Source organism: Schistocerca cancellata, chromosome 11 (assembly GCF_023864275.1).
Source record: "Schistocerca cancellata isolate TAMUIC-IGC-003103 chromosome 11, iqSchCanc2.1, whole genome shotgun sequence".
In the NCBI taxonomy this organism is placed as follows: domain Eukaryota; kingdom Metazoa; phylum Arthropoda; class Insecta; order Orthoptera; family Acrididae; genus Schistocerca; species Schistocerca cancellata.
In genome coordinates, this window is record NC_064636.1 from 23,447,617 (window position 1) to 23,470,732 (window position 23,116).

At 42.5% G+C, this 23,116-nt stretch overlaps 1 protein-coding gene and 1 pseudogene across 1 annotated transcript in view; both read left to right on the forward strand.

The window, feature by feature from the left end:
* Positions 1-23,116, forward strand: part of LOC126108673 (sodium/potassium/calcium exchanger 3) — a 690,465-nt gene that overhangs the window by 234,405 nt on the left and 432,944 nt on the right. The window lies entirely within an intron of this gene.
* Positions 12,287-12,404, forward strand: LOC126109038 (5S ribosomal RNA; annotated as a pseudogene).

The window sequence follows — 23,116 nt, forward strand, 5'->3', positions numbered from 1 at the left end:
CGCGCAATTTGTCTGCTACTGATGCGCGGATTAGCCGCGACAGCAGCTAAAACACCTACTTGGGCATCATCATTTGTTGCAGGTCGTGGTTGACGTTTCACACGTGACTGAACACTTCCTGTTTCCTTAAATAACGTAACTATCCGGCGAACGGTCCGGACACTTGGGTGATGTCGTCCAGGATACCGAGCAGCATACATAGCACACGCCCGTTGGGCATTTTGATCACAATAGCCGTACATCAACACGATATCGACCTTTTCCGCAATTGGTAAACGGTCCATTTTAACACGGGTCACGTATTACGAAGCAAATACCGTCCGCACTGGCGGAATGTTACGTGATACCACGTACTTATACGTTTGTGACTATTACAGCGCCATCTATCACAAAGCGAAAAAAGTGGTCCAGCTAAAACATTCATATTTCTTTACGTACTACACTAATATGTAATATTAAATGGGGGTTGCTATTTAAAAAATCGCAGTTGATATCCGTTTGACCTATGGCAGCGCCATCTAGCGGGCCAACCATAACGGCCTCTGGTTTCCCCGTTCAAGCTAGACGACTTTCCTTCTTTGTAGATTTTTCGTGTGACGCTTATTTCGTGAGATACTTGGCCCAGTCACTGTCAATGGACCACCCTGTATAAGACCAGAAGAGTCTGGCGCAGTTGTTAGATCGGTTACTGCTGCTCCAATGGCTGGTTATCAAGATTTAAGTGAGTTTGAAAGTCGTGTTATAGTCTACACACGAGCGATGTGTGACACAGCATCTCCGAGGTAGCGATGAAGTGGGGATTTACCCGTAGGACAACTTCACGAGTGTACCGTGAATATCAGGAATCCGATAAAACATCATATCTCCGACATCGGTGCGGCCGGAAAAAGATCCTGCAAGAACGGGACCAACGACGACTGAAGAAAATTGTTGAACGCGAAAGAAGTGCAACCCCGTCCGCAAATTGCTGAATGTTTCAATGCTGGGCCATCAACAAGTGTCGCGAGTGCGAACCATTCAACGAGACATCATCGATACGGGCTTTCGAAGCCGAAGTCCCACTCATGTAGCCTTGATGACTGCACGACACAAAGCTTTACGCCTCTCCTAGGCCCGTCAACACCGACATAGGACTGTTGGTGACTAGAAACATATTGCTGGTGGGACGAGTCTCGTTTCTCGTTGTATTGAGTGGATCGAAGTGGACGGGTATAGAGACTCACGAATCCATGGACTCTGCCTGTCATCAGGGGACTGTTCAAGCTGGTAAAGGCTCTGTAATGGTGTGGGGGCGTGTGCAGTTGGAGTGATATGGGACCCCTAAGACGTCTAGATACGACTCTGACAGGTGAAACATACGTAAGCACCCCGTCTGATCGTCCGCATCCATTCGTGTCCACAGTGCATTCCGACGGACTTGGGGTCCCGGGTTCGATTCCCACCGGGGTCAGCGATTTTCTCTGCCTCGTGATGACTGGGTGTTACGTGTTCATCATCATTTCATCATCATTGACTCGCAAGTCGCCGAACTTCCCCGCATGGGGCCTCCCGGCCAACAATGCCATACGGTCATTTCATTTCATCGCACTTACTTGCGAGGTAAATGTATCCCTACCACATGACTCGTATTGTATAACGAGTGTACAGTATGACAACTGCCTAAAGACTACAGACAGAGCACAAACGTTTCAGTTACAGAACGGACAGTTCATAAAGCTGTGGGGAAAAAAAAAAAATAGAAGTGGCACGAGAGAGATTTGAAGGCGATTCGCCGGCGTGGGTGTTCCACATCGTGACCGCTTACCCACGACGCCATTGTTGTATTAGGTTGCTCAATATTGCACTTCTTATCCTTCGACCGTTCACTATATATATATATATTTTTTTACAGTACACCTTCTCCGTGTTTATATGCTTGATGTGTGTTCAGTTTTTGACGGGCTATTCGCTGAACCATCTTACCGAAGCTTTCCGTGTGAACAGTGTGACGTCATATACTCATCACTCGGAGCGTGGGTGCCTTTACAAGCGAAAATAGTACAGAATTTTCATTACTTACTAATATCTAATCGTGTAAACATGTAAACATGCAAAATTAGCCAGAATGCTTAAGTGCTTTAATTCCAATTGGTTATTGAACGTGAACTATGCATTTTGTTTTTTGATAATTATAGATTTATATTTTCCCTGATATATTCAAAATAAAATCCAGCTCCTTTAAGAGCTTCTAGCGTCGTCTCACTATAACATATTTTTCCTTTTTCTTTTTTGGATGCAGGCAAAATTTAAAACATGACTTTGTAACCGCAAGTTTCACGTATCGGCATTTTGTACTAAACGAATGGGGCACGTTTTCGCTACCCTTTCGCTCGCCATAATATGGACAATATTCAGTTTATAGTAAAATCTGATTAGGAGCGATGGCTATGCCTATGACCTTTTAACGTTGTGAGTATATCTTAGACATTCCTTTATTAATTTTAATACCCAAAAAATGTGGCGAGGCTGTACTTCACTAGCTGGCCGCTGTGACCGAGCGCTTCTAGGCGCTTCTGCCCCGAACTGCGCTACTGATACGGTCGCAGGTTCGAATCCTGCCTCGGGCATGGATGTGTGTGATGTCCTTAGGATAGTTAGGCTTAAGTAGTTCTAAGTCTAGGGGACTGATGACCTCAGATATTAAGTCCCATAGTGCTCAGAGCCATTTGAACCACTTTTTGTACTTTGCTTCTTACGGTTTAGGCTACAGCTGATGATGCGGCTTTTTTTTTGCGACGAAACAGGTTGTGCTTCAATAAACAGCATTTCGCCTAACATCATGCCTTTGGACAGCTGCCGATGGCCACAATATAAAACAGTTAATGAACATGTAAGGGGCCCTTACCCCCCCCCCTCTCTATCTCTCTCTCTCTCTCTCTCTCTCTCTCTCTCTCTCGCTCCCTCTAAAGAATTTCTTACGCAGGCCGGATAGAAACCACTCGTTTAAAGGTGTGTATGATGATTAACATCCACAAAAATGTACATATTTAACGAAAAATAAACTTTTGTTGTACGGCTACTACAAATAGACTGTTTCGTCTTTTATTTTTATAGTTAGCTTGATAGTTTTGAGACTGTAATTTTCTCCGTTAGGTGAATAAATACAATGAAGAAACACACGGAGAAATATCTCAAATAGAAAAGAACAAAATGAAATAAAAAAATTGGGAGGAAATAAAAAAGTTAGTTCGACTATTAAAATAATTAGGCGAACGATTAGAAAAAGCAAAACAATATTTATATCAATTAATTAAATAGCAATAATTAGAATTATTTCGAAAAGCGTGTAAATAAACATAGATTGCACAAGACGGGGCCGGCTGGTGTGGCCGAGCGGTTCTAGGCGCTTCAGTCTGGAACCGCGTGACCGCGTTCCAAACCTGCGTCGGGCATGGATGGTTGTGATGTCCTTAGGTTAGTCAGGTTCAAGCAGTTCTAAGTTCTAGGGGACTGATGACCACAGATGTTGTCCCATAGCGCTCAGAGCCATTTGATTTGAACCACAAGACGGGACTGAACCTGTAACCATTTGCATAACACCGACGTGAATTGATCACGACAGCAGGGTGGATATTCAAGAACGTGATGTTGTTTTGTTAAGGCCCCAGAGGATCACAAGAAATTCCGAAATTCTTTTTTTGTCGATTACTCGCAAACAAGGGCTCACCAATTTTAATAACTGCAATGTGACATACTTGCTATACTAACTTACACCGCTGTATAGGCCTGTAATTTCCTGTTAGTAGATTATAACTTGAAATTGTAATAGTAACACTTCGTATAAAAATTTAAAAAAAAAGTAGATTAATGTATGAAACGATCTGGGTGTCCATTTGCACATCGTCGGCCATTTTACAAAATTTGGATCTACGCGGGAAGCAGATGAGAAACTGATTCTTTATGTATTCACGGGTGTCCGTGAAGTAAGGTCGAATTTGAATTCTGCGCCATTTTGTCATATGACGGTTTACAGCCGTGGTTTTTTCATGTTCGTTATCTGCGGTCCTTCCCAATAGCAGCCTGACAGCTTTTGCGTGGCGAGCATTGTTGTTTGATGTTGTGGTGAGCATTGTTGTTGGATGTTTATTTTCGTCATGGATCACATGACAACTGAGCAACGTATCCAAGTAATAAAAAGTTATTACAAAAAAAAATGAAAGTCCGACGGCAACCGTTCGTGAATTGCGTGTGACACTCGGACGAAATGCTGCTCCAACCAATCGTCAGTTCGGAAGTTGATCCGGAAGTTTCAGACCACGAGTTTCGTTTCAAACGTTAAGAAGACAGGACGACCGCGTTCTCTTGGGACGCAAGAAAACATTGCTGTTGTGCGTGTGGCAACGTGGCCGTACGCCTCAGCCATCATAAGTTGTTAGGAGATGATACTGTCGTTTATCGTCTAGTTAAGTCATCAGACCATAAAAACAAATTGCAAAACGATTTAGACAAAATATCTGTGTGGTGCGAAAATTGGCAGTTGAACCTAAATTACGACGTCCACCCCGAGCAGATGCAACGAACGAAAAGGAACAAAATGAGAGTTAAAAAAAAATTAAAAATAGCGCAGTGGTAGCGTTATCGCCTACCACGCAAGGGGGCGCAGGTTCGATTCCGGGCAGGAAACTGGGTGTTCTGTGTCCTTCATCATCATTTTCATCATCACTGACACACAAGTCACCGAAGTGGCGTCAACTAAATACAGCTGTAATACAGCGGCCGAACCCCGAAGGGTATATCCCGGCCATTAAATGCCACATGATCATTTTCATTTCATTAGGTTGCTGCATAATTTCGTAGCGTTTTTGTTTTGCATGTTTGTATCCCGGTTGCTACGGGTTTATTTATAAATTGTCATTTTTGTTATTTGTAGTTCACTGTTGCTATTTGAGTTGTCATTTGGAGATAGAGTGGAGCTGTCGACGCTAGAAAATGGAGCGCGGATTGAGAAATCGGAATATTTTCGACATATTCTCCTGTCTCAGTTCAACAGAGGGGTGATAAAAGCAGAGGCATGCAGCAACACTTGCGCCGTGTTTGGGGATACGGCCATTGGACAGAACGTTGTTGTTGATGTGGTCTTCAGTCCCGAGACTGATTTGATGCAGCTCTCCATGCTACTCTATCCTGTCCAAGCTTCTTCATCTCCCAGTACCTACTGCAACCTACATCCTTATAAATCTGCTTAGTGTATTCATCTCTTGGTCTCCCCCTACGATTTTTACACTCCTCGCTGCCCTCCAATACTAAACTGGTGAACCCTTGATGCCTCAGAACATGTCCTACCAGCCGATCCCTTCTTCTGGTCAAGTTGTGCCACAAACTTCTCTTCTCCCCAATCCTATTCAATACTTCCTCATTAGTTATGTGATCTACCCATCTAATCTTCAGCATTCTTCTGTAGCACCACATTTCGAAAGCTTCTATTTTCTTCTTGTCCAAACTATTTACTGTCCATGTTTCACTTCCATACATGGCTACACTCCATACAAATACTTTCAGAAATGACTTCCTGACACTTAAATCTATACTCGATGTTAACAAATTTCTCTTCTTCAGAAACGCTTTCCTTGCCATTGCCAGTCTACATTTTATATCCTCTCTACTTCGACCATCATCAGTTATTTTGCTCCCCAAATAGCAAAACTCCTTTACTACTTTAATTGGCTCATTTTCTCATCTAATTCCCTCAGCATCACCCGACTTAATTTGACTACATTCCATTATCCTCGTTTTGCTTTTGTTGATGTTCATCTTATATCCTCCCTTCAAGACACCATCCATTACGTTCAACTGCTCTCCCAAGTCCTTTGCTGTCTCTGACAGAATTACAATGTCATCGGCGAACCTCAAAGTTTTTATTTCTTCTCCATGGATTTTAATACCTACTCCGAATTTTTCTTTTGTTTCCTTTACTGCTTGCTCAATATACAGATTGAATAACATCGGGGAGAGGCTACAACACTGTTTTACTCCCTTCCCAACTACTGCTTCCCTTTCATGTCCCTCGACTCTCATAACTGCCATCTGGTTTCTGTACAAATTGTGAATAGCCTTTCGCTCCCTGTATTTTACCCCTGCCACCTTTACAATTTGAAAGAGAGTATTCCACTCAACATTGTCAAAAGCTTTCTCTAAGTCTACAAATGCTAGAAACGTAGGTTTGCCTTTCCTTAATCTTTCTTCTAAGATAAGTCATAGGGTCAGTATTGCCTCACGTGTTCCAGTGTTTCTACGGAATCCAAACTGATCTTCCCCGAGGTCGGCTTCTACTAGTTTTTCCATTCGTCTGTAAAGAATTCGTGTTAGTATTTTGCAGCTGTGGTTTATTAAACTGATTGTTCGGTAATTTTCACATCTGTCAACACCTGCTTTCTTTGGGATTGGAATTATTATATTCTTTTTTAAGTCTGAGGATATTTCGCCTGTTTCATACATTTTGCTCACCAGATGGTAGAGTTTTGTCAGGACTGGCTCTCCCAAGGCCGTCAGTAGTTCCAATGGAATGTTGTCTACTCCGGGGGCCTTGTTTGGGCTCAGGTCTTTCAGTGCTCTGTCAAACTCTTCACGCAGTATCGTATCTCCCATTTCATCTTCATCTACATCTTCTTCCATTTCCATAATATTGTCCTCAAGTACATCGCCCTTGTATAGACCCTGTATATACTCCTTCCACCTTTCTGCTTTCCCTTCTTTGCTTAGAACTGGGTTTCCATCTGAGCTCTTGATGTTCATACAAGTGGTTCTCATTTCTCCAAAGGTCTCTTTAATTTTCCTGTAGGCAGTATCTATCTTACCCCTAGTGAGATAAGCCTCCACATCCTTACATTTGTCCTCTAGCCATCCCTGCTTAGCCATTTTGCACTTCCTGTCGATCTCATTTTTGAGACGTTTGTATTCTTTTTTGCCTGCTTCATTTACTGCATTTTTATATTTTCTCCTTTCATCAATTAAATTCAATATTTCTTCTGTTACCCAAGGATTTCTACTAGCCCTCGTCTTTTTACCTACTTGATCCTCTGCTGCCTTCACTACTTCATCCCTCAAAGCTACCCATTCTTCTTCTACTGTATTTCTTTCCCCCATTCCTGTCAATTGTTCCCTTATGCTCTCCCTGAAACTCTGTACAACCTCTGGTTCTTTCAGTTTATCCAGGTCCCATCTCCTTAAATTCCCACCATTTTTGCAGTTTCTTCAGTTTTAATCTACAGGTCCACATCTGCCCCTGGAAATGTCTTACAATTTAAAACCTGGTTCCTAAATCTCTGTCTTACCATTATATAATCAATCTGATACCTTTTAGTATCTCCAGGGTTCTTTCATGTATACAACCTTCTATCATGATTCTTAAACCAAGTGTTAGCTATGATTAAGTTGTGCTCTGTGCAAAATTCTACCAGGCGGCTTCCTCTTTCATTTCTTAGCCCCAATCCATATTCACCTACTACGTTTCCTTCTCTTCCTTTTCCTACACTCGAATTCCAGTCACCCATGACTATTAAATTTTCATCTCCCTTCACTATCTGAATAATTTCTTTTATTTCATCATACATTTCTTCAATTTCTTCGTCATCTGCAGAGCTAGTTGGCATATAAACTTGTACTACTGTAGTAGGTGTGGGCTTCGTATCTATCTTGGCCACAATAATGCGTTCACTATGCTGTTTGTAGTAGCTTACCCGCATTCCTATTTTCCTATTCATTATTAAACCTACTCCTGCATTACCCGTATTTGAGTTTGTGTTTATAACCCTGTAGTCACCCGACCAGATGTCTTGTTCCTCCTGCCACCGAACTTCGCTAATTCCCACTATATCTAACTTCAACCTATCCATTTCCCTTTTTAAATTTTCTAACCTACCCGCCCGATTAAGGGATCTGACATTCCACGCTCCGATCCGTAGAACGCCAGTTTTCTTTCTCCTGATAACGACGTCCTCCTGAGTAGTCCCCGCCCGGAGATCCGAATGGGGGACTATTTTACCTCCGGAATATTTTACCCAAGATGACGCCATCATCATTTAATCATACAGTAAAGCTGCATGCCTTCGGGAAAAATTACGGCCGTAGTTTCCCCTTGCTTTCAGCCGTTCGCAGTACCAGCACAGCAAGGCCGTTTCGGTTATTGTTACAAGGCCAGATCAGTCAATCATCCAGACTGTTGCCCTTGCAACTACTGAAAAGGCTGCTGCCCCTCTTCAGGAACCACACGTTTGTCTGGCCTCTCAACAGATACCCCTCCGTTGTGGTTTCACCTACGATACGGCCATCTGTATCGCTGAGGCACGCAAGCCTCCCCACCAACGGCAAGGTCCATGGTTCATGGGTGGGGGGAGGGGGGGGGGGGAAACACGGCAACATAATGGCTTTCTCGTTTTAAGGAGGACCGTTTTGACATCAGTGTCTATTCACGTTCAGAAAGACCTTCAGGGTTTTATGATGATCAATATTTAAAAAAATATCGGCTGAACCACTTGTTTATAGCGTAAAACACTAAGATTTACGCGTTTCGGAAGTCAAGCTTCCATCATCAGAATGGAAGACGCGGCTGCAACAAGGGGAGTAGCCACGATGTTTTAATTTTATTATCAATTTTATTGTCCCTGGTACATGTTCCATTTTAGCGAGTTTTAACAGATTCTTTTACTTTTTATTATTCTGATGATGGAAGCTTGATTTCGGAAACGCGTCAGTCTTAATGTTTTACGCTATAAACAAGTGATTGAGCCGATATATTTTTTAACATTGACATTCACAACCAGTATGGATAAAATCAAAATTGATGATGATCGTGTTGTGGTTGGCAGGAGATCCAACACCTTATTATTAGAGGAAGCCGAAAGGCACGCGTTTTAGCTCACGCAGGCTGGCGTGAGGTCTGGAACAGGACAAGGAAATTAGAATTTAGAAAAAACGGACGTAGCTGGTTGAATACTTAACTTTAATCCATTAATGGTGAACGTCGCTCTTGGCGGTACATGATTCACAGTATCAACAGTAACTGGTAATGGCGCCTTGCTAGGTCGTAGGAAATGACGTAGCTGAAGGCTATGCTAACTATCGTCTCGGCAAATGAGAGCGTATTTTGTCAGTGAACCATCGCTAGCAAAGTCGGCTGTGCAACTGGGGCGAGTGCTAGGAAGTCTCTCTAGACCTGCCGTGTGGCGGCGCTCGGTCTGCAATCACTGACAGTGGCGACACGCGGGTCCGACGTATACTAACGGACCGCGGCCGATTTAAAGGCTACCACCTAGCAAGTGTGGTGTCTGGCCGTGACACCACAGGTCGCTTAAATGCGTTAATCCACAATAATCCACGCCACTGTACTCGAGAACTGGCAAATGCGATAAACTGTGATCATTCCAGCATCCTGCGACATTTGAATGCAGTGCGGAAGTTCCGAAAATCGGGTGTATGGGTACCGCATGCTCTGAGCCAAAATCACAAAAACCACCAGCTGACCATGTGTGCATCTCTGCCCATTCCTCGTCAGTCGGCAACTGGAGCGTCTTGCAGAAGCAGTCCAAGAACAACGATCAGGAAGACGGAGTGAAGTTATGCTACTCCACAGTAACGCCCGCCCGCATTCTGCTAGACTGACAAAAAAACAGCCGGCCGGAGTGGCCGAGCGGTTCTAGGCGCTAAAGTCTGGAACCGCGCGACCGCTATGGTCGCAGGTTCGAATCCTGCCTCGGGCATTGCTGTGTGAAATGTCCTTAGGTTGGTTAGGTTTAAGTAGTTCTAAGTTCTAGGGGACTTATGACCTCAGTAGTTGAGTCCCATAGTGCTCAGAGCCATTTGAACCATTTTTTTGACAAAAAACACTGTACAGGAGTTCGATTAGGAAGTCATTCCGCGCCCGCCTTATTCACCCGATCTTGGACCCTCAGATTTTCACCTTTTCCGTGCTCTATCGAACAATCTTCAAGAAACTTCTTTTCTGGACGGCGGGCCGGAGTGGCCGTGCGGTTCTAGGAGCTACAGTCTGGAACCGCGCCACCACTACGGTCGCAGGTTCGAACCCTGCCTCGGGCATGGATGTGTGTGATGTCCTTAGGTTGGTTAGGTTTAAGTAGTTCTAAGTTCTAGGGGACTGATGACCTAAGAAGTTAAGTCCCATAGTGCTCAGAGCCATATTTTGAAAACCCCGTGATTTCTACAGTCGCGGAACCGAGAATTTAACCCCAGCATTGGCAGACTTTTGTAAATAGTGTACGAGAATTTACAAAGGACGTTCAAGAAGTTTTGCATACTCGTCTCTAATTTTATCATTTTTTTTTGCAGGAGGAGAATGAAATTTTTTTGTGAACATACTGGGAACATTTAGACATACATTGAGCCTACTCAATGTAGCCTCCATCAGCTGTGACGTATCTGGCCCAACGTTCTTTCCGTCATGGAAATGCACTTTTGTAAAATTCCGCAGAGTGTCTTTTACACCATCGCTTGACACAGGAAATGAGGTCTTTGTCACTATGAAATGTTTCATCGTTCAGGTGGGCCTTCAGACGACCAAAGAGGTAAAAATCAGACAGAGCCAAGTCCGGACTGTTGGGAGGATTAGGAACAATTTTCCAATCGATTTTCCTGATTTTCTCCTGCATCATAAGGGCTGTATGGGGTTTGCCATTTTCATGGTGTAGTCTGATGAACTGACCCCGAAGTTGTGGTCTGTGGGTCTTGATGGCACGGCGCAGATTGTCCAGTGACAAACAGTAACAGTCCTGGTTAATTGTGGAGCCAGGTTCCAAAAAGTCAATGAAAATGACATCACACTGACCCCAGAAGAAGGAGGCCCTACCTTTCGGCCTGCTGTTCGCGAAAGTCTCGGTTTCTTCTTCCGAGGGGAAGCTGGATAACGCCACTTCACGGATTGGATTTTCCTTTCAGGTTTGGACGAAAACAACCGTGTTTCATCCTGGGTAATGACGCCGTCAAAACACTTTTTCCACTCTTCGTGACATCCTCGCACACATTCTTGCTCGTCGTTTTCATTTCTCTTGTCAATAAACTAGGCACTCAACGTACACAGATTTTTCTGTATCCTAATGACTGTACCTGTGACACCACACTACCCAATGACGAACGAGTCATTTCAGCAAGCTGTCGTGTCGTCACACATCTGTCATTTTTGATGATTTGATCAATGGTCTCCTTATTCACGCCATTCACTGCCGTCGATGGGCTACCGCACCTTCTTTAAGGGGGATAGGACCTCAAACGGGCCGACTTGGAGCAGGAGAGTCACCACAGGACGTTTTAATTTCCACTGTCTATACGTTTACAAACAAATTCATAAACCTTTGTCAGCATCACCAGGAAGAATTCAGGATTCACACTCATTGCAGTGGAAGATCGAAAACATAACAAAATAAGTTTTTCTTTACGTGTGAAATTTCATCATTCTTTCACTTACTAATAGCTGCATTTGTTGCTATAGGTACACTTTTCTTCATACGTTAGAGAGATTCTTCGACGAATTTTGCACAGCATACATACCACACTCACAGGTGTATGGAACTCTAGAATTTACTTAATTTATGAAAAAACGAATGAGTTGTAATATTTTAAACTTCATGTTTAGAATAAACGCAAATTTTCTAGTTAATTACGTCAATTTTTACCACAGGTTTTAATAGATTTGTAAAATTCTAGAGTTTCGTACACCTTTGAGTACGGTTTGTATGCTGTGCAAAATTCATCGACGAATCTAACTTGTGAAGAAAAGTGTACCTATAGCAACAAATGCAGCCATTAGTAAGTGAAAAAAATGATGAAATTTCACATGCAAAAAAAATTACTTCGTTATGTTTTCGAACTTCCACTGCTATGAGTGTGAATCCTGAATCCGCCCTGGTCATTCTGACAAAGTTTTACGAATTTATTTCTAAAAGTATAGACAGTGTAAATTAAAATGTCCTGTGGTACCTCTCCTGCTCCAAGTCGGCCCCTTTGACATCCTACCCTCCTTAAACCTCTGAAACCACCGCTCGATGCTGCTGCGATCCACTGTGTCGTTCCCGTAAACAGGGATGCCGGTCTTGAACTCCATCACCGACTGTTGACACAATCTGACATCTACTTCACGGTCCATTATGGCTCACCTGTAAATAAAAGAAAATACTTTTATATACCAAGTTATAGCTAAACATTCCAAGTATTTCCCAAAAAATTTAATTCTCCTCCTGCAAAAAATAGCAGAAATGGAGACGACTGTGCAAAACTTTTAGAACGCCTTTTGTATTACCGGGGCAACGATATTGCCACAGTGGATACACCGGTTCCCGTCGGATCACTGAAGTTAAGCGCTGTCGGGCGTGGTCGGCACTTGGATGGGTGACCATCCGGGCCGCCATGCGCTGTTGCCAATTTTCGGGGTGCACTCAGCCCCGTGATGCCAATTGAGGAGTTACTCAACGGAGTAGTAGCGGCTTCGGTCAAAGAAAACCATCATAACGACTGGGAGAGCGGTGTGCTGACCCCACGCCCCTCTTATCCACATCCTCAGCTGAGGATGACACGGCGGTCGGACGGCCCCGATGGGCCATTTGTGGCCTGAAGACGGAGTGCTTTTTGTATTACCGATGACTAAAGTCTCAGTTATATGTATTTCTTGTGTTTATTAAAGTTATTGAAAAACGATTCGAACTTATGCGCCAATCTAATATCTTACTTTTTCAGCGACGACTATCCGTTTCCGTGCGTCATTGAAGCCTTCGTCCCGGTTGAAGGTGTTCCAAGTTCTGATCTCGGCAGCTTCTGTGGTAATAGAGACCCAGCAGGTCGCATATGAAGGTCCCGTGACTACGCGACGTTTCTGTGGCACAATTTGGCCATTACGTACAAAAGCGCCACACTCCCAACCAAATGGCCATTTAAGTGCTCGTGATAAGCCGCTGCAGAAGTTGAAAGCTCGCGTTTACAAACAAATCTGACACGACAGGAAAACGGAGAAACAGGTAACCAAATGTGTAAACGGTCAGCATATCTCCATTTTTTGATTAAGAAACTGTTCTGTGAAACTTCCTGGAAGATTAAAACTGTGTGCCCGACCGAGACTCGAACTCGGGACCTTTGCCTTTCGCGGCAAAGTGCTCTACCAACTGAGCTACCCAAGCTCGACTCACGCCCCGTCCTCACAGCTTTACTTCTGCCAGTACCTCGTCTCCTACCTTCCAAACTTTACAGAAGCTCTCCTGCGAACCTTGCAGAAGGTAGGAGACGAGGTACTGACAGAAGTAAAGCTGTGAGGACGGGGCGTGAGTCGTGCTTCGGTAGCTCAGATGGTAGAGCACTTGCCCGCGAAAGGCAAAGGTCCCGAGTTCGAGTCTCGGTCGGGCACACAGTTTTAATCTGCCAGGAAGTTTGATATCAGCGCACACTCCGCTGCAGAGTGAAAATCTCATTCTGGAAACATCCCCCAGGCTGTGGCTAAGCCATGTCTCCGCAGTATCCTTTCTTTCAGGAGTGCTAGTTCTGCTAGGTTCGCAGGAGAGCTTCTGTAAAGTTTGGAAGGTAGGAGACGAGGTACTGGCCGAAGTAAAGCTGTGAGTACCGGACGTGAGTCGTGCTTCGGTAGCTCAGTTGGTAGAGCACTTGCCCGCGAAAGGCAAAGGTCCCGAGTTCGAGTCTCGGTCGAGCACACAGTTTTAATGTGCCAGGAAGTTTCATATCAGCGCACACTCCGCTGCAGAGTGAAAATCTCATTCTGGAAACTGTTCTGTGATTGTAAAATTAACCCATAACGCCTCAGCGAGGTCTAAATGCCATATTCCGTCGAGGAAATGTGTTTGTAGTGCCAATACAAATAGACAGCAGTCGTGTAGTTTATCAGAGATTATTGAAAATTTACTGAGTCTTACTGTGATTTAGCGTTAGTTTATTTTCTTCAAGCCATTAACTTATGTCATGAACTGCACTCTTTCAAACAGAGCCAGTGTTGCACGGAACCTTCTTTACTACCAAGCTAGTGTCATCAGCAAACAGAAATGTTTTAGAGTTACCCGTAATACTAGAGGGCATATCATTTACATAAACAAGGAACAGGAGCGGCCCCAACACTGATCCCTGGGGCACCCCACACTTGACTGTACCCCACTGAGACCCCACATCACAGCCATTCTCAACACTGTGAATAATGACCTTTTGCTGTCTGTTGCTAAAGTAGGAGGTGAACCAATTGTGAGCTACTCCCTCTGTAACGTTCGCGTAGGGCACACGATACTCTTTAAAGCCTGTACTATGGTAAGTTTACGGGCTACACCTTATGAGAAAGGATTTTCGTATAGATACTGACCACGTGTACCTGAATGGAGGCAAATCAGATTTACACCCACTCTGTACTAACAATGATACGTCAAGCAAGCCCGAAATGCAACTACACGCCAGGACGGACAAGAAACAGCACAGAAGAAGCTATCAATTTGTTTATAATACCGTCGCCAGCCTAATTAGGCATTAATTGAGTTTCTTCCCTGTACAAGTTGATGTACGTTCATGCCAAACAACACGTAGTAACACTGCATAATATGGTAAATTTTGGAACCAGAAAATCTACTGAACTGATAATTTCACTTTCTGTACTGATATGGATAAACCATAAATACATAACACTACACTATAATGTTTACTACAAAACTTCGTACTGTCTACTGATCTGATTAAAATCGGGCATGGGTTACCCTAGAAATAGCACTTTCGGAACACACACACAATGTCAACTTTGATAAAGGTAAAACACTGATAAATTTTGGGTTTTTATAGTGACTTTAACTTTGCTGGTCAAATCAGTTTAGAACACTTCAGAATTCAAATGAATAAAAAAAGGGGGGGGGACCCTGAAACTGTTACGATCACAGTATTAAAAAATTTGATTACTGAAATCATTATGCGCTCAAGATTTCCAATATATGAGTTACTACTCTTTTCATCTTATTTCGTGCTCATTTAAATACCATTATATCTGTCTCGAAGTAATTAAACTTCATTACTAATTCAATATCAAAATTAACTTCCAACTTTGTCAGACCTTCGTTATTCATCTATTTGTTCGTTAACAAAACAGTTCTTTAAACATCATTCTAACATAGCTAGGTCTGCAGGTAATTATTATTAACACAAACTTTAATTTTTCATTTCGGGACACTCGGATTGCAGAACATTTGGAAAGGACCCTGTCTAGGTTAGTTGAGAGGATAACTAAATGATAGTACAGTTCTGGTAAAAGTTAAGTTGTTATTGAACAGTATGGGACAAAAGTAACACTGGTCCACACGAATACAGTACTGAAAGTTTCAACCTGTTCGTATCGATGCGGCGGTTGGTAGGCGGCGAGATGGCGAGGCACAGAGCACACATACAACCACAGCCATGGCTCTTGATGTATCGCCACTTTACTTCTTCTTAGCGTCGCAATACTTTTCCATTTAGTGCCTATGTAATTTTGCCATGCTGTATGGGCGCTGGGACGGCGTATCCGAGGCTCAATGAAACCACGTCTTCCAGGAGAGCCTCCTCGATCCAGAACGTGTTGCTCAGACCGATGCCCAACTCCGACTACTGCTGCTGAGCCCGTTGTGCCGTGCAGTGCCCGTGCGCATTTTCCCGCGCTCGCCTGCCATCCACCTTTTACCGCTCCCCTACAGACAGGGTATTCACCCGAGGTTTTACATTATACATATCCTAATACATTGCCTACGTATGGACCAGGCGCACAGTTACAATTTTAAACATCTTACAACAGTCACAACATTTGTTACACTTCAATTCTGTTACAATATTGCTTGAAATTTGACATAAACATTAATATTCACATTGAAAATTGTTTACAGCTTCCTTAACATAATGGCATGAAACAAAAAAGAAATGAAATCAGAACGTCAATTACACTAATTTATCGAAAAATCAGACGGGAAAAAAATTTACTTATATGTACAATAGTACAGTGTTGTTGTTGTTACACCTCTATTCCGTAATGATCCAGCTTCTGGAGCAATATTTTGTGTTCAACACAATCAAACGCGATAGTTAAGTGAAAAAGAATATGCCTAGAGTTCGAAAGCTTTCGTTTAACCCATCCAGTACATCACAGAGAAAAGGGAATATGGCATTTTCAGTTGTTAACCGACTTCTAAGGCCGAACTGAACATTTGATAGCAAATTATGTGGTATAAAATGATCAATTATCGTTACATACACAGCCTTTTCAATAACTTTTGCAAACACTGATGGCATAGAAACAGGTCTAAAATTATCTATATCATCCCCTTCTCCCTTTTTATAAAGCGGCTTTACTACTGAGTACTTTAAACGTTTAAAAAACTGACCATTCCTAAAGGAAAAATTACAAATGTGGCTAAATACAGGGCTTACATGCGCTGCACAGTACTTTAATATTCCGCTAGGCACTCCACCATATCCACGGAAGTTCTTAGTTTTCAGTGACTTAATTATTGACTCAATCTCCAGCTTGTCTGTATCACAGGGGAGAAACTGATGCTGCTTCTCGATTAAAACTGCTTTGATTTTTTTTCGCATGAAGGTCACTATCTGTGAAGGCAGAGTGTTTTATTACTGACTCAATGTCCCCCTTGTCAGTACCACAGAGGAGGAACTGATGTTACACATCTTGTGGTGCAGTTCTTCCTGTTGTCTCCGTGGTTGCTAAGAAAATGGGATGAGAAGTTCCGCCTTATGCAAGACACCTTTTTTCTTTTGTTTCACCCATACATGTTTCAGCACTTTTGTGCTATCATCAGCGGGTTCTATTTTTATTTTTAACTGTAAATTTGTTGTTAACACATTAACATTTGCGTCGTTTACAACATCATGTAAAAGTTGCATTTATAACTTAATTGGCGAAAAGTAACATACCTTACATTACGTTATTGTCCTCTTGTTTTGGTAGCTGTTATGCTACACAATATACAACATGTCATCTGCAAACAGCAAAATGTTATTTATTTTCTATTAGTTACGTATTTACGAGCGGAAATAAGACTGTATCACGTTTTCTTTCTGTAACTTAACAGTTTTGAAGTTGTGGTACGTTTTCACTGTTTTGTTGGCGAAGTAAATGGGCTTACTTCTTTGCCTGTGTTCGCGTGTGGCAATGCAGTTTTTCGATTACTCAAAACATAGGCGGAGTTTTCGCTGCCATTACGCGTTGTTGTGGCTGTGTGGCGTTCATTTGTTTCGTAGCGTGTTCTGCTGGGTGAGGCGCGCGAGTTTGAATTGTATTTGGTGTTAGTGGTGTGTGGTTTATGTGGGTTTGCGTGTGTGTGATGAGTACTGGGGCAGAGAGTGTGTGTGTGTGTGTGTGTGTGTGTGTGTGTGTGTGTGAGAGAGAGAGAGAGAGAGAGAGAGAGAGAGACTGTAGTCATTAAGTTGTTTTATTTGTTGCAGTTGTCTTTGTATTCCACATATGCTGTAGTTTCAATAGTTAAGGGTTTGCTTTTAACTTGTACTTGTATTACTGTCCATGTTTAACTCCCCTTGTAGTTGTCTCATCAAATACTGTTCATATTTTACTTTGCTCATTTATTTAATGTATACAGCCACTGCTTTGATTATAATGTTAATGTTAAAATCCAGTACCACCACACTCTCAAACTGTAGGTTCCCTCAAACACCTCAATTTTCCTGCATTTATTAATTTATGTTTATTGTATTGATAAGGCTTAAGTTCCTCGTGTATTCTGTATTTACATTGACAACTGTCTCTTCTTTTTTAATTGGTTGTGTATTACTCTCCATGTTTCATACCTCTTGATGCAGCCTTGCCTAGTACTAATTTTATCTTATTTCAATAGTTTTGTTTATCAATAGAAACTGTTATGTAGGCATGCTATTCTTATTTTGTGCTAAAGGTTTTCCTGTCAACTCCATTGTTATTTATGTACTGTTCAGTTTTTACTATTTCATTGCAAAGATGTTACTCACTGTATGTTTCTACTTCACTCTAGATGTGTTACTTCTCTTCCAATGTTGTCTGCTAACATTTAACTTCTTTGGTGATAATACTCAGTAAATGCCTGAAGATGGCCTTGTAAGCCGAAAACCGGTTAGCAATAAAAATAATATTGTGGAACAAAAGCAAACTGGTGCTTTTCATTTATTATTAAAAGAGAGAGGATTTGTGTGTGTGTGTGTGTGTGGGTGTGTGTGTGTGTTTTTTACTTGTATAGTTCTTCTATTGTGACGAAGAGAGTTTTGTTGCACAGTGATGTGTATTCATTGAGTACTTTCTTTCCTTGGGCTATTGATTTTTGGATGTGGTAGTTTTCTTCTATAGTTAATTTTAGGTATAGGCTGCTCCTAGTTTTTAGGATGTGAAGGTCAGTTTTTCAATGTTTGTTGGGTGGTGGTTGTGTGCTACCAGGTGGTCTGCAAATGCTGAGTGTGTGCTGTTGCTTTTCAGTGCTCTGAGGTGTTCATTATATATCTGGTTCTGAAGGTCGTGCGTGTTTGGCCCACATATACAGATTGACAGCAGTTGCAAGTAAGCTGGTAGATGCCGGACCGACTGTATTTGCCAGTGTTGGTGGTAATTCTTCCGAGTCTGCTCTGTATTGTGTTGCTGTTTGTCGATTAAAACTGCTTTGATTTTTTTTTCCCCCATGTGGGTCACACTATATGTGAAGGCAGGGCGTGTTATTGAACCGAAACATAAATGTGGTCGGGTGGTGTAGGAAGACAGACGAGCGCTAGGGCTGCTATTTTTCAGACTGTGTCTGCCGAGTCTGCACGAACTGTGCGAACGCGTAGCCAGTGCTCCGCGAGGAATTGCGTCTGACAGCCGGGTAATTGGAGCGTGTGTGGAGCGGCCAGGCCGTATCCGTCCAGAGTGAAGTTCACGCCACAACCCGAGGAGGGTCACTAACACTCTCTATGCCCAGAAACGTGTTGTTGTGGTCTTCAGTCCTGAGACTGGTTTGATGCAGCTCTCCATGCTACTCTATCCTGTGCAAGCTTCTTCATCTCCCAGTATCTACTACAGCCTACATACTTCTGAATCTGTTTAGTGTACTCATCTCTTGGTCTCCCTCTACGATTTTTACCCTCCACGCTGCCCTCCAGTACCAAATTGCTGATCCCTCGATGCCTCAGAACATGTCCTACCAACCGATCCCTTCTTCTGGTCAAGTTGTGCCACAAACTCCTCTTATCCCCGATCCTATTCAATACTTCCTCATTAGTTATGTGATCTACGCATCTAATCTTCAGCATTCTTCTGTAGCACCACATTTCGAAAGCTTCTAGTCTCTTCTTGTCCAAACTATTTATCGTCCATGTTTCACTTCCATACATGGCTACACTCCATACAAATACTTTCAGAAACGACTTCCTGACATTTAAATCTATGCTCGATGTTAACAAATTTCTCTTCTTCAGAAACGCTTTCCTTGCCATTGCCAGTCTACATTTTATATCCTCTCTACTTCGACCATCATCGGTTATTTTACTCCCTAAATAGCAAAACTCCTTTACTACTTTGAGTGTCTCATTTCCTAATCTAATTCCCTCAGCATCACCCGACTTCATTCGACTACATTCCATTATCCTCGTTTTGCTTTTGTTGATGTTCATCTTATATCCTCCTTTCAAGACACTGTCCATTCCGTTCAACTGCTCTTCCAAGTCCTTTGCTGTCTCTGACAGAATTACAATGTCATCGGCGAACCTCAAAGTTATTATTTCTTCTCCATGGATTTTAGTACCTACTCCGAATTTTTCTTTTGTTTCCTTCACTGCTTGCTCAATATACAGATTGAATAACACCGAGGAGAGAGTACAACCCTGTCTCACACCCTTCCCAACCACTGCTTCCCTTTCATGTCCCTCGACTCTTATAACTGCAATCTGGTTTCTGTACAAATTGTAAATAACCTTTCGCTCCCTGTATTTTACCCCTGCCACCTTTAGAATTTGAAAAAGAGTATTCCAGTCAACATTGTCAAAAGCTTTCTCTAAGTCTACAAATGCTAGAAACGTAGGTTTGCCTTTCATTAATCTTTCTTCTAAGATAAGTCGTAAGGTCAGTATTGCCTCACGTGTTCCAGTATTTCTACGGAATCCAAACTGATCTTCCCCGAGGTCGGCTTCTACTAGTTTTTCCATTCGTCTCTGAAGAATTCGTGTTTCTATTTTGCAGCTGTGGCTTATTAAACTGATTGTTCGGTAATTTTCACATCTGTCAACACCTGCTTTCTTTGGGATTGGAATTATTATATTCTTCTTGAAGTCTGAGGGTATTTCGCCTGTTTCATACATTTTGCTCACCAGATGGTAGAGTTTTGTCAGGACTGGCTCTCCCAAGGCCGTCAGTAGTTCCAATGGAATGTTGTCTACTCCGGGGGCCTTGTTTGGGCTCAGGTCTTTCAGTGCTCTGTCAAACTCTGCACGCAGTATCGTATCTCCCATTTCATCTTCATCTACATCTTCTTCCATTTCCATAATATTGTCCTCAAGTACGTCGCCCTTGTATAGACCCTCTATATACTCCTTCCACCTTTCTGCTTTCCCTTCTTTGCTTAGAACTGGGTTTCCATCTGGGCTCTTGATGTTCATACAAGTGGTTCTCTTATCTCCAAAGGTCTCTTTAATTTTCCTGTAGGCAGTATCTATCTTACCCCTAGTGAGATAAGACTCTACATCCTTACATTTGTCCTCTAGCCATCCCTGCTTAGCCATTTTGCACTTCCTGTCGATCTCATTTTTGAGACGTTTATATTCCTTCATGCCTGCTTCATTTATTGCATTTTTATATTTTCTCCTTTCATCAATTAAATTCAATATCTCTTCTGTTACCCAAGGATTTCTACTAGCCCTCGTCTTTTTACCTACTTGATTCTCTGCTGCCTTCACTACTTCATCCCTCAAAGCTACCCATTCTTCTTCTACTGTATTTCTTTCCCCCAATTCCTGTCAATTGTTCTCTTATGCTCTCCCTGAAACTCTGCACAACCTCTGGTTCTTTCAGTTTATCCAGGTCCCATCTCCTTAAATTCCCACCTTTTTGCAGTTTCTTCAGTTTTAATCTACAGGTCATAACCAATAGATTGTGGTCAGAGTCCACATCTGCCCCTGGAAATGTCTTACAATTTAAAACCTGGTTCCTAAATCTCTGTCTTACCATTATGTAATCTATAAACGTATGACTCGATTAATCGGTACCGAACGTACACCCTTATTTTTACGACAGTGCTAGCTTACGAGGATGCAAATTTTACGCCAGGCAGCCGCTACTCAACTATCGTATTATGACGTGGAATGCAAATCAACGATGACACGCATACTTCATTACAGTAATGGTCGCAGTTACAGCAATATAAACCGGTATAATACAATGTTGGAACACGTGAGGCAATACTGACCCTACGACTTACCTTAGAAGGTAGATTACGGAAAGGCAAACCTACGTTTCTGGCATTTGTAGACTTGGTGAAAGCTTTTGACAATGTTGACTGGAATACTCTCTTTCAAATTCTGAAGGTGGCACGGGTCAAATACAGGGAGTGAAAGGCTATTTACAATTTGTGCAGAAACCAGAAGGTAGTTATGAGAGTCGAGGGGCATGAAAGGGAAGCAGTGGTTGGGAAGGGAGTGAGACAGGGTTGTAGCCTATCCCCGATGCTATTCAATCTGTATATTGAGCAAGCAGTAAAGGAAACAAAAGAAAAATATGGAGTAGGAATTAAAGAGCAAGGAGAAGAAATAAAAACTTTGAGGTTTGCCGACGATATTGTAATTCTGTCAGAGGCAGTAAATGACTCGAAAGAACAGTTGAACGGAATGGACGTTCTCTTGAAAGGAGGATATAAGATGTACGTGAACAAAAGCAAAACGATGATAATTGAATGTAGTCAAATTAAGTCGGGTGATGCTGAGGGAATTAAATTAGGAAATGAGACACTTAAATTACTAGATGAATTTTGCTATTTGGGGAGCAAAATAACTGATGGTGGACGCAGTAGAGGGGATATAAAATGTAAACTGGCAATGGCAAGGAAAGCGTTTCTGGAGAAGAGAAATTTGTTAACAGCGAGTACAGATTCAACTGTCGGGAGGTCTTTTCTGGAAGTATTTGGATAGAGAGTAGCCGTGTATGGATGGGAAACATGGACGATAAATAGTTTAGACAAGAAGAGAATAGAAGCTTTCGAAATGTGGTGCTAGAGAAGAATGCTGAAGATTATATGGGTAAATCACGTAACTAATGAGGAGGTTCAAAAGAAGGTCAGCATTGGGCGTAATATTGATGTTTTACTGATAGCATAATCGATTTTCGATCACATAGCGATCATCTTCAGTGATGTGGTGCACAAATTAAACTCAGACACTGGTATCGAGTCATCAGTAACCAAAACTGAGAAGCGATCACAATTATATCACAGTTATGTGATCGCTTCTCAGTTTTGGTTACTGATGACTCGATACCAGCGTCTGAGTTTAATTTGTACACCACAGCACTGAAGATGATCACTATGTGATCGGAAATCGATTTTGCCATCAATGAAACATCAATATTACGCCCAACGCTGGCCTTCCTTTTCATTTAACATGTATGGTCGTTGTGCACACAGCACTCCGTGGAGTCGCCAATCAATAATGAGGAGGTTCTGAACAGGATGTTGGTTACAGTAGATACTGGGAGATGAAGCAGCTTGCACAGGATAGAGTAGCGTGGAGAGCTGCATCAAACCAGTCTGTGAAGACCACCACCACAACAACAACAACAACAACAGCAAATCAGTTGACAGCCGTTCTGGGTGTTTTTCTGTGTTTTCTAATACAACTGCAGAATGCTTGTAGCAGCTATGTCGTCGTCGTTGTTGTTGTTGTCGTCGTCGCCGTGTTGTTGTTGTTGTTGTTGTCATTTTTTCCAAAGACTGGTTTGACACAGGTCTCCAAGTTACTCTGTCTTGTGGAAGCGTCTCCATCTCAGCATAGACCAGTGCGTGGACGAAAATACGGAAGCACAAAAAACACAGCAGGTTACCATGCGTAGCACGGTGTAGCAAAACCCATTAGCGTTCGAAAATGCTTTCAGCGGTCTCGCAATGCATAAATACAGGTCTTG